Raw genomic sequence first — 8,095 nt, forward strand, 5'->3', positions numbered from 1 at the left:
CGAGGTGGTGGTGGTGGTTTTATGGTCACGGTGGGGTTTCGGGGGTAAGTCAAGATGCTTGTTATCCCCACGAGGTAAATACTTGACAATACCAACGTCAAGAAATTTGTTCAAATATTTGAACCTCCAGTTAGGGAGGTAATACAATTAAACCAGATCTTACACTTTGCAAAGCAGATCCTCCCGAGCGGTACTACTCTCAGGGCAACCAGTTTTGAAAATAAATGTCTAAATGACCCTTTGGGCAGGGGAACGATCTCATTGATCTACAATGCTATAAATTCTCCACAAGATGATAAAGAATTGAAGTATATGTTACAGTGGGAGAAGGATCTGGGATTTGAACAGTCAATTGATGAATGGTATCGTAGCTGTGACACCCTATCATGAGGTAGTCACCAGACTTCCCTTGTGGAGACCTCCTTAAAACTATTGCACAGAGTCTATTATGTACAGGAAAAAATTCACAGCATTTTTCCTAAAATCTCGGGAGACTGTTTTAGGGGCTGTGGAATATCTGGTGACATGAGACATATTTGGTGGTCTTGTATGGTGGTTTCTGAGCTTTGGGAGAAGGTGAAGCGTCTGATAGCACAGATGTATGGTGGACCGGTTGTTGTGGAACCTTCTACCCTTTTACTGGGAACCAGGCCTTCCCGTCTTCCAGAAAGCTTTCAGAAGCTAGTAAACTACTCATGTATGGCCACTAAAATCCACATTGCGGCAAAGTGGAAGTCGCCCTCACTGTCAATATCTATGGTGAAAGAGAAGATGAACGACATTATGTTATTCTCATTTGTGGCCCCAGCGTTTCATGTAGAATAAATCCCTTTCTCACACAGTCCTGTAGTAATGACTTTGTTCTCACGTTTTGTAGGAGGGTTCGTCTGACTCCATCTTATGTTTTCAGTATAAGTGCGAGAGATGAGAGACCGATGACCACAGTTTTACTGTGTGTCCGGCGTCATTTCTACAGTGTGAGAGATGCGGGGTCTGTGACCGAAGCTGGGGGTATACGGGTGTATACAGCATACACAGGGGGGTCTGTGACCGAAGCTGGGGGTATACAGGTGTATAGAGCATACACAGAGGGGTCTGTGACCGAAGCTGGGGGTATACGGGTGTATACAGCATACACAGGGGTCTACGACCGAAGTTGGGGGTATACGGGTGTATACAGAGTACACAGGGTTCTGCGATCGAACCTGAGGGTATACAGGTGTATACCGTGTACACAGGGGTCTGCTACCGAAGCTGGGGGTATACGGGTGTATACATCATACACAGAGGGGTCTGTGACCAAAGCTGAGTGTATACATTGTACACAGGGGTCTGCGACCATAACTGGGGATATACAGGTGTATACAGTGAACACAAAGGTCTGTGACCGAAGCTGAGGGTATACGGGTGTATACAGTGTACACAGAGTGGTCTGTGACTGAAGCTGGGGGTATACGGGTGTATACAGTGTACACAGAGGGGTCTGTGATTGAAGCTGGGGGTATACGGGTGTATACAGTGTACACAGAGTGGTCTGTGACTGAAGCTGGGGGTATATGGGTGTATACAGTGTACACAGAGGGGTTTGTGACTGAAGCTGGGGGTATACGGGTGTATACCCTCCAAGACTTCTCCCGAATAGCCCCTATTCTCTGGAATTCTTTGCCCCAACAGGTCCGACTATCAACCACATTTGAATCCTTCAGACGGAACCTGAAAACCCACCACTTCAAGAAAGCTTACAGCCTGCAATGACCCCGCTACCTCCTTCTCTCTCACCACTACCGGCAATATCACCTCAACCAACACCGTAACTGCTGCAACCCACCAACCTACTGTCTCCTTCCCCACCATCCTGTAGCATGTAAGCCGAAAGGGCAGGGTCCTCTCTCCCCTCTGTATCACCCTGTCATTGTTAGTTTGTTTACTGTAAGTGATATCTGTAATTTGTATGTAACCCCTTCCAATGTACAGCACCATGGAATCAATGGTGATATATAAATAATAATAATAATAATAATAATAATAATAATAATAATACAGCATATACACAGGGGTCTGAGACTGAAGCTGGGGGTATACGGTGTATACAGTGTGAGAGACGCGGGGTCTGTGACCGAAGCTGGCAGTATACGGGTGTATACAGTGTACACGAGTCTGCAACCGAAGCTGGGGGTATATGGATGTATACATAGTACATAGAGGGCTCTGTGATTGAAGCTGTGGGTATACGGGTGTATACAGCGTAAACAGAGTGGTCTGCGACTGAAGCTGGAGGTATATGGGTGTATACAGTGTACACGAGGGTCTGCAACCGAAGCTGGGGGTATATGGGTGTATACAGTGTACACGAGGGTCTGCAACCGAAGCTGGGTGTATACAGGTGTATACAGTGTACACAGGGGTCTGCAACCGAAGATGGGGGTATATGGGTGTATACAGCGTACATAGAGGCGTCTGCGACTGAAGCTGGGGGTATACGGGTGTATAAAGAGCACACTGAACTGTCTGCGACCGAAGCTGGGGGAATACAGGTGTATACAGCATACACAGAGGGGTCTGCGACAAAACCTGGGGGTATACGTGTGTATACAGCGTACACTGAGGGGTTTTGCGACTGAAGCTGGAGGTATACGGGTGTATACAGCGTAAACAGAGTGGTCTGCGACTGAAGCTGGAGGTATATGGGTGTATACAGTGTACACGGGGGTCTGCAACCGAAGCTGGGGGTATATGGGTGTATACAGCGTACATAGAGGCGTCTGCGACTGAAGCTGGGGGTATACGGGTGTATACAGCATACACAGAGGGGTCTGAGACTGAAGCTGGGGGTATATGGGTGTATACAGTGTACACAGGGGTCTGCGCCCAAAGCTGGGGGTATACAGGTGTATACAGCGTACACTGAGGGGTCTGAGACTGAAGCTGTGGGTATACGGGTGTATACAGCATACACAGGGGTCTGCGCCCAAAGCTGGGGGAATATGGGTGTATACAGCGTACACTGAGGGGTCTGAGACTGAAGCTGTGGGTATACGGGTGTATACAGAGTACACAGAGGGGTCTGAGACCGATGCTGGGGGTATATGGGTGTATACAGCACACACTGAGGGGTCTGAGACTGAAGCTGTGGGTATACGGGTGTATACAGAGTACACAGAGGGGTCTGAGACCGATGCTGGGGGTATATGGGTGTATACAGAGTACACAGAGGGGTCTGTGATTGAAGCTAGGGGTTTACGGGTGTATACCCTCCAAGACTTCTCCCGAATAGCCCCTATTCTCTGGAATTCTTTGCCCCAACAAGTCCGACTATCAACCACATTTGGATCCTTCTGACAGAACCTGAAAACCCACCTCTTCAAGAAAGCCTACAGCCTGCAATGACCCCCGCTACCTCCTTCTCTATCACCACTACCGGTGATATCACCTCAACCAACACCGGAACTGCTGCAACCCACCAACCTACTGTCTCCTTCCCCACCATCCTGTAGCATGTAAGCCCGAAAGGGCAGGGTCCTCTCTCCCCTCTGTATCAGTCTGTCACTGTTTGTTTGCTTACTGGGGGGAGGACAAAATCCAAAATTCAACTAATGGTCATAATAAAATTGCTTTATTAGAGTGGTCAGGCAAGGTACAAAGCAACATGCTGAAGTGCCATAAAAATATAAAAACATGCACATAGGGACACAGAGACTGAAGTTACCACTGCTGCACATTACAATACTGAAAAATATCTAATGAAAATATATTGCACTCAATAGAAAGAACATATTAGGTCCAGGCAGCAATCAAAGTATATATTCACATGAATCATAAGTTACCTGGACACAATAACAAGAAGCAGGTGGCAACCTGGGGGTCCCTGTGACCGCCCCAACGCGCGTTTCGGAACACCTTCGTCAGGGGGCGCAGCAGGTAATATAAAAAGCGCTGTTTAAATAACGGGCAAAGACCGGAAGTAGGACTGACGTCAAAACCGGAAGTGTCATCCGTTACTATGGTGACGCGCATACAATCGCTATGTGGCTAATAGAACTAAACGGCGATGTAAGCCGATATCAGGGAGACGCCCACGCCATCCCCGGCATGACGACAGGAGAATGTGACGCCCATAAAACCTGACGTCAGCACAGGGAGTGCAGTGGAAGTCACACAGACGCAAAAAGATTACACTCAAGGAGACGCCACCATATTAGAAACTGGCAAATGTGCATGGATCTCATAGGTCAATGAGGGCAGCTGTTAGCACAGAACGACCAGTATATCATGTTTATATAAGGTCAATACTGAAAAAAGAGACATTATAAAGGATACTATTATTATTATTACAAGCAGCAATAATAGAGCTAATGCATGTACACGTATCTGAATAAGGATATGCGCTGCTATGACATACATATAACAATAATCCAGATGCCAAATAGGTCAGAAAAGACAAATATATGCAGCCCCCATATATGCACATACATACACACGTACACACATGTTCACCACATACACACCCGCGTGCACGCACATGAATTACATACCTGCATACACGTGCATCCGTCCACATGCTCATACATGTGAACACAAAAATCAGCCGTCCCATACAAGCAATAACATAACAAAATATACCAAAACGGGGGGGGAAAGAAACAGCAAGGGCTACTCATATAGTCCTTACAGTATCATATAAACACAGATGCACAGAAAAGATGATAATAATAATAGTAAGCCAAGGGAACAATACAAGTCCATAATGCCATATAGAATGTTCACAGACATGCAGCTGTATAGACTCCCGGCACATCACCAGTAGAGAGGAGATACTTCATAGCTATACACGTCCACACCAACGGATTCATCCAGAAGCCCGTAAGCCGAACAGGATCAAACTGAAACAATAAAAAATAATTAAAAAAAAATATATATAAAATATATAGGCAATAAAGCAAGGGGAACTCCGCAAATACCTATTCCAAAAAGGGGGCGAAACTGAGGTTTTCATTTAACCCCTGAGGGTGCACAGTCCTTAAAGTCCAAATCCAGCGGGATTCAAGACGTGCTAACTTGGTAGAGAGCTTACCTCCCCTAATACTAACATCGATGGCATAGATGCCCCTGAATCTAATCAAACTACTGTCACTCTCATGGAAAAGTTTGAAATGACGGGGAATCGTCTTTAATAAGGATACATCTACCTGGCCGACTGACGCCTCAATGCCCAGAACATGTTCACGCACACGCACCTTCAACTGACGGGTGGTGAGGCCCACATAGATAAGGCCACATGGGCATGTTGCATGATAAATAACATCGTGTTGCACATGTGATCGATTTCTTGATATTGTAGATCCTACCACTAGAGTCAGGGAAGGTGGTGGTGCGATCCATGTTCGGGCAGGCGACACAGTGGCCACATGGATAACTACCATGCCGCATAGCCCTACTGTCAAGAAAAGTAGTCCTTGGCTCGCCTACATAGAGTGTTGTGAGTTCATTTTCCCCTTCGTCACTGAGGTCTGGTGTGAACTCCCTATTCTGGTAAAGGAAGGTAATGAGCCTGATTATCAGGCACCTGAGTCTAATGATGATGACTGGCTGAGTGGAGTCACGGACTGGATATAAGGCTGCCGACGCCCTTCTGCCCTGCGGGTGATTTCTCTGTGGACTTCTAGGAAACCAGTCTGATTCCTGCTCCTCTAAAGCTAAGTTTTCTGCTTTGCCTTTTAGCATTTGTTTTGTTTTTGTTTGCCTTGCTTTTCTGGATTCTGCCATTCCCTGCTGGGGTGAGCTGATTCTTATTTTGCCTGTTGCTCTGTCTTCAGAATATTCCTGAGTACTGACATAGTCTTTTTGAAGCCTAGCGTCTTCGGGGCCTTTTCCACTGTCAGTCTGTTGGCTCTTATTTTCATAGGGTTTTTCACGGATTGCAGACAGCAGCCTTCCTGTCCTTTCCTATCTAGTTAGCTTGGGCCCCGTCTTTGCACAGTCTATCTTTCTGTCTGTGTTGTGTTCTTTCTTCTTGCTTCACCGTCATTATATGTGGGGGGCTGCCTTTTGCTTTGGGGTCTGCTCTGGGGCAGTTTAGATTTCCCTTTCTGTCTTTAGGCTATTTAATTCTCCAGCTGTGATCGAGGGGTCTAGGGCATCGTAGGAACCCCCCACGGCTACTGCTAGTTGTGTTGATAGGTTCAGGGGTCTGCAATCCAATAGCTGCCAACCTCTCTGGTTTTCTGGACTTAGCTAGCATTTCTGTTTTTGCCTCCTACGGTGACTCAATCATAACAATAGAGGCTGCGAGTAAGATGGTCTTTCAAATTTCTCGCTCTTCTGAAAGATAATGCCGGTCTCTCAGGTATAATTTTTGATAAAATATGATCTACTTTTAAAATGTGCCAAGACTTTTGGAGGGCTTGCCGCACCCTAGATGCCTGGGAGTTATAATCAGTTACGAATCTAACTTGTGATTCGTTAGATGGAATAGCAACACCCCTGTCACTATAGAGGAGGGACGACCGTACAAACGGCTCCGCTCCGTACACCTCGTACACACACGGCTCCGCTCCGTACACCTTGTACACATGCGGCTCCGCTCCGTACACCTCGTACACACACGGCTCCGCTCCGTACACCTTTTACACACACGGCTCCACTCCGTACACCTCGTACACACACGGCTCCGCTCCGTACACCTTGTACATACAGGGCTCCGCTCCATGAACCTCGTACACATACAGCTCTGCTCCATACACCTCGTACACACACGGCTCCGCTCCGTACACCTCGTACATACAGGGCTCCGCTCCATGAACCTCGTACACATACAGCTCCGCTCCGTACACCTCGTACACACACGGCTCCACTCCGTACACCTCGTACACACACGGCTCAGCTACGTACACCTCGTACACACACGGCTCCGCTCCGTACACCTCGTACATACAGGGCTCCGCTCCATGAACCTCGTACACATACGGCTCCACTCCGTACACCTTGTACACACACGGCTCCTCTCCGTACACCTCGTACACACACTTGGCTCCGCTCCGTACACCCCGTACACACATGGCTCCGCTCCGTACACCTCGTACACACACGGCTCCGCTCCGTACACCTCGTACACACACGGCTCCGCTCCGTACACCTCGTACACACGGCTCCGCTCCGTACACCTCGTACACACACGGCTCCGCTCCGTACACCTCGTACACACACGGCTCCGCTCCGTACACCTCGTACACACATGGCTCCGCTCCGTACACCTCGTACACACGCGGCTCTGCTACATCCGCCCTGTAAACCCCTTCTGACCACACACATAAACTTCCCCTCATCCAGCACCATGACAACCAGCACAGCAGAGTCCTGCACACACTGAGGTCCCTGATCATGTGACCCCTGACTCCTCCCCTCCTGTGACCTCATCACAGGTCCTGTGCGCACAGAGCAGCTGTAGAAATCTCCGGCCTCGGGGGTCTCACCAGACTTCGCTCTTTTCTTGCAGGGGCCGCAGTGGATTTCATCCTGGATCCATAGAGCTGAATAGAGGAGCGATGTTCCTTCAGTCTGATGGGAATTGATGGTGACGTTTGTCCAACGTCCACGTTACCGAGTAAATCCCCCCAGGACTGCAGCCGGTAAAGACCCCGATATCCACAGGTGTCCCCTCTAATTGGGAGAAAGGGATAGAAAAGCCTCTTATCCCGAGGGGAAACCCTGTACATGGAGACATCGGCCTCAGATCTCTCCTGTCCTGTTCTTCCAGAAAAGCCTCAAACTTCTGTGTGTGACTCAGAGCTGAGATCTAACGTGAGAGAAGATTCCAGTGCGGGGAAGACGGGAAACCTCCATATAGACGGCCGGTGGGGATGGAGGCAGTGACCGACTCTGGCCACATCTGTCTCTAGAGCCGCAGTAGAAGATGAAGATGTCGTCCTCATCATGAAGGAGTTATTTCTCATGTCGCGTGTAATGAATATCTCCTGCAGTATTGCTAATGCCGATTCCAGTGTCGGTAATGAGACGAGAATTAGCGTTATGGAAGATGAGTCTATGAGGAACGTGTTCAGCTGCCGACTCCGAGGAGGAAACTGCTTGTTGTCTGTGG

General features: G+C 48.3%; 1 long non-coding RNA gene across 1 annotated transcript; it reads right to left on the reverse strand.

The window, feature by feature from the left end:
- Positions 1-3,597: 3,597 nt before the first annotated feature.
- On the reverse strand, positions 3,598-7,752 carry LOC141076397 (uncharacterized). The gene is made up of 2 exons (XR_012227479.1): positions 7,470-7,752; positions 3,598-4,880 (listed from the first exon to the last, which is right to left on the reverse strand). It is a non-coding gene; the product is annotated as an uncharacterized lncRNA (long non-coding RNA).
- Positions 7,753-8,095: the final 343 nt, after the last annotated feature.

The sequence above is a fragment of the Dendrobates tinctorius genome, unplaced genomic scaffold, assembly GCF_039654945.1.
Source record: "Dendrobates tinctorius isolate UK_male_01 unplaced genomic scaffold, ASM3965494v1 ptg000404l, whole genome shotgun sequence".
Taxonomy (NCBI): domain Eukaryota; kingdom Metazoa; phylum Chordata; class Amphibia; order Anura; family Dendrobatidae; genus Dendrobates; species Dendrobates tinctorius.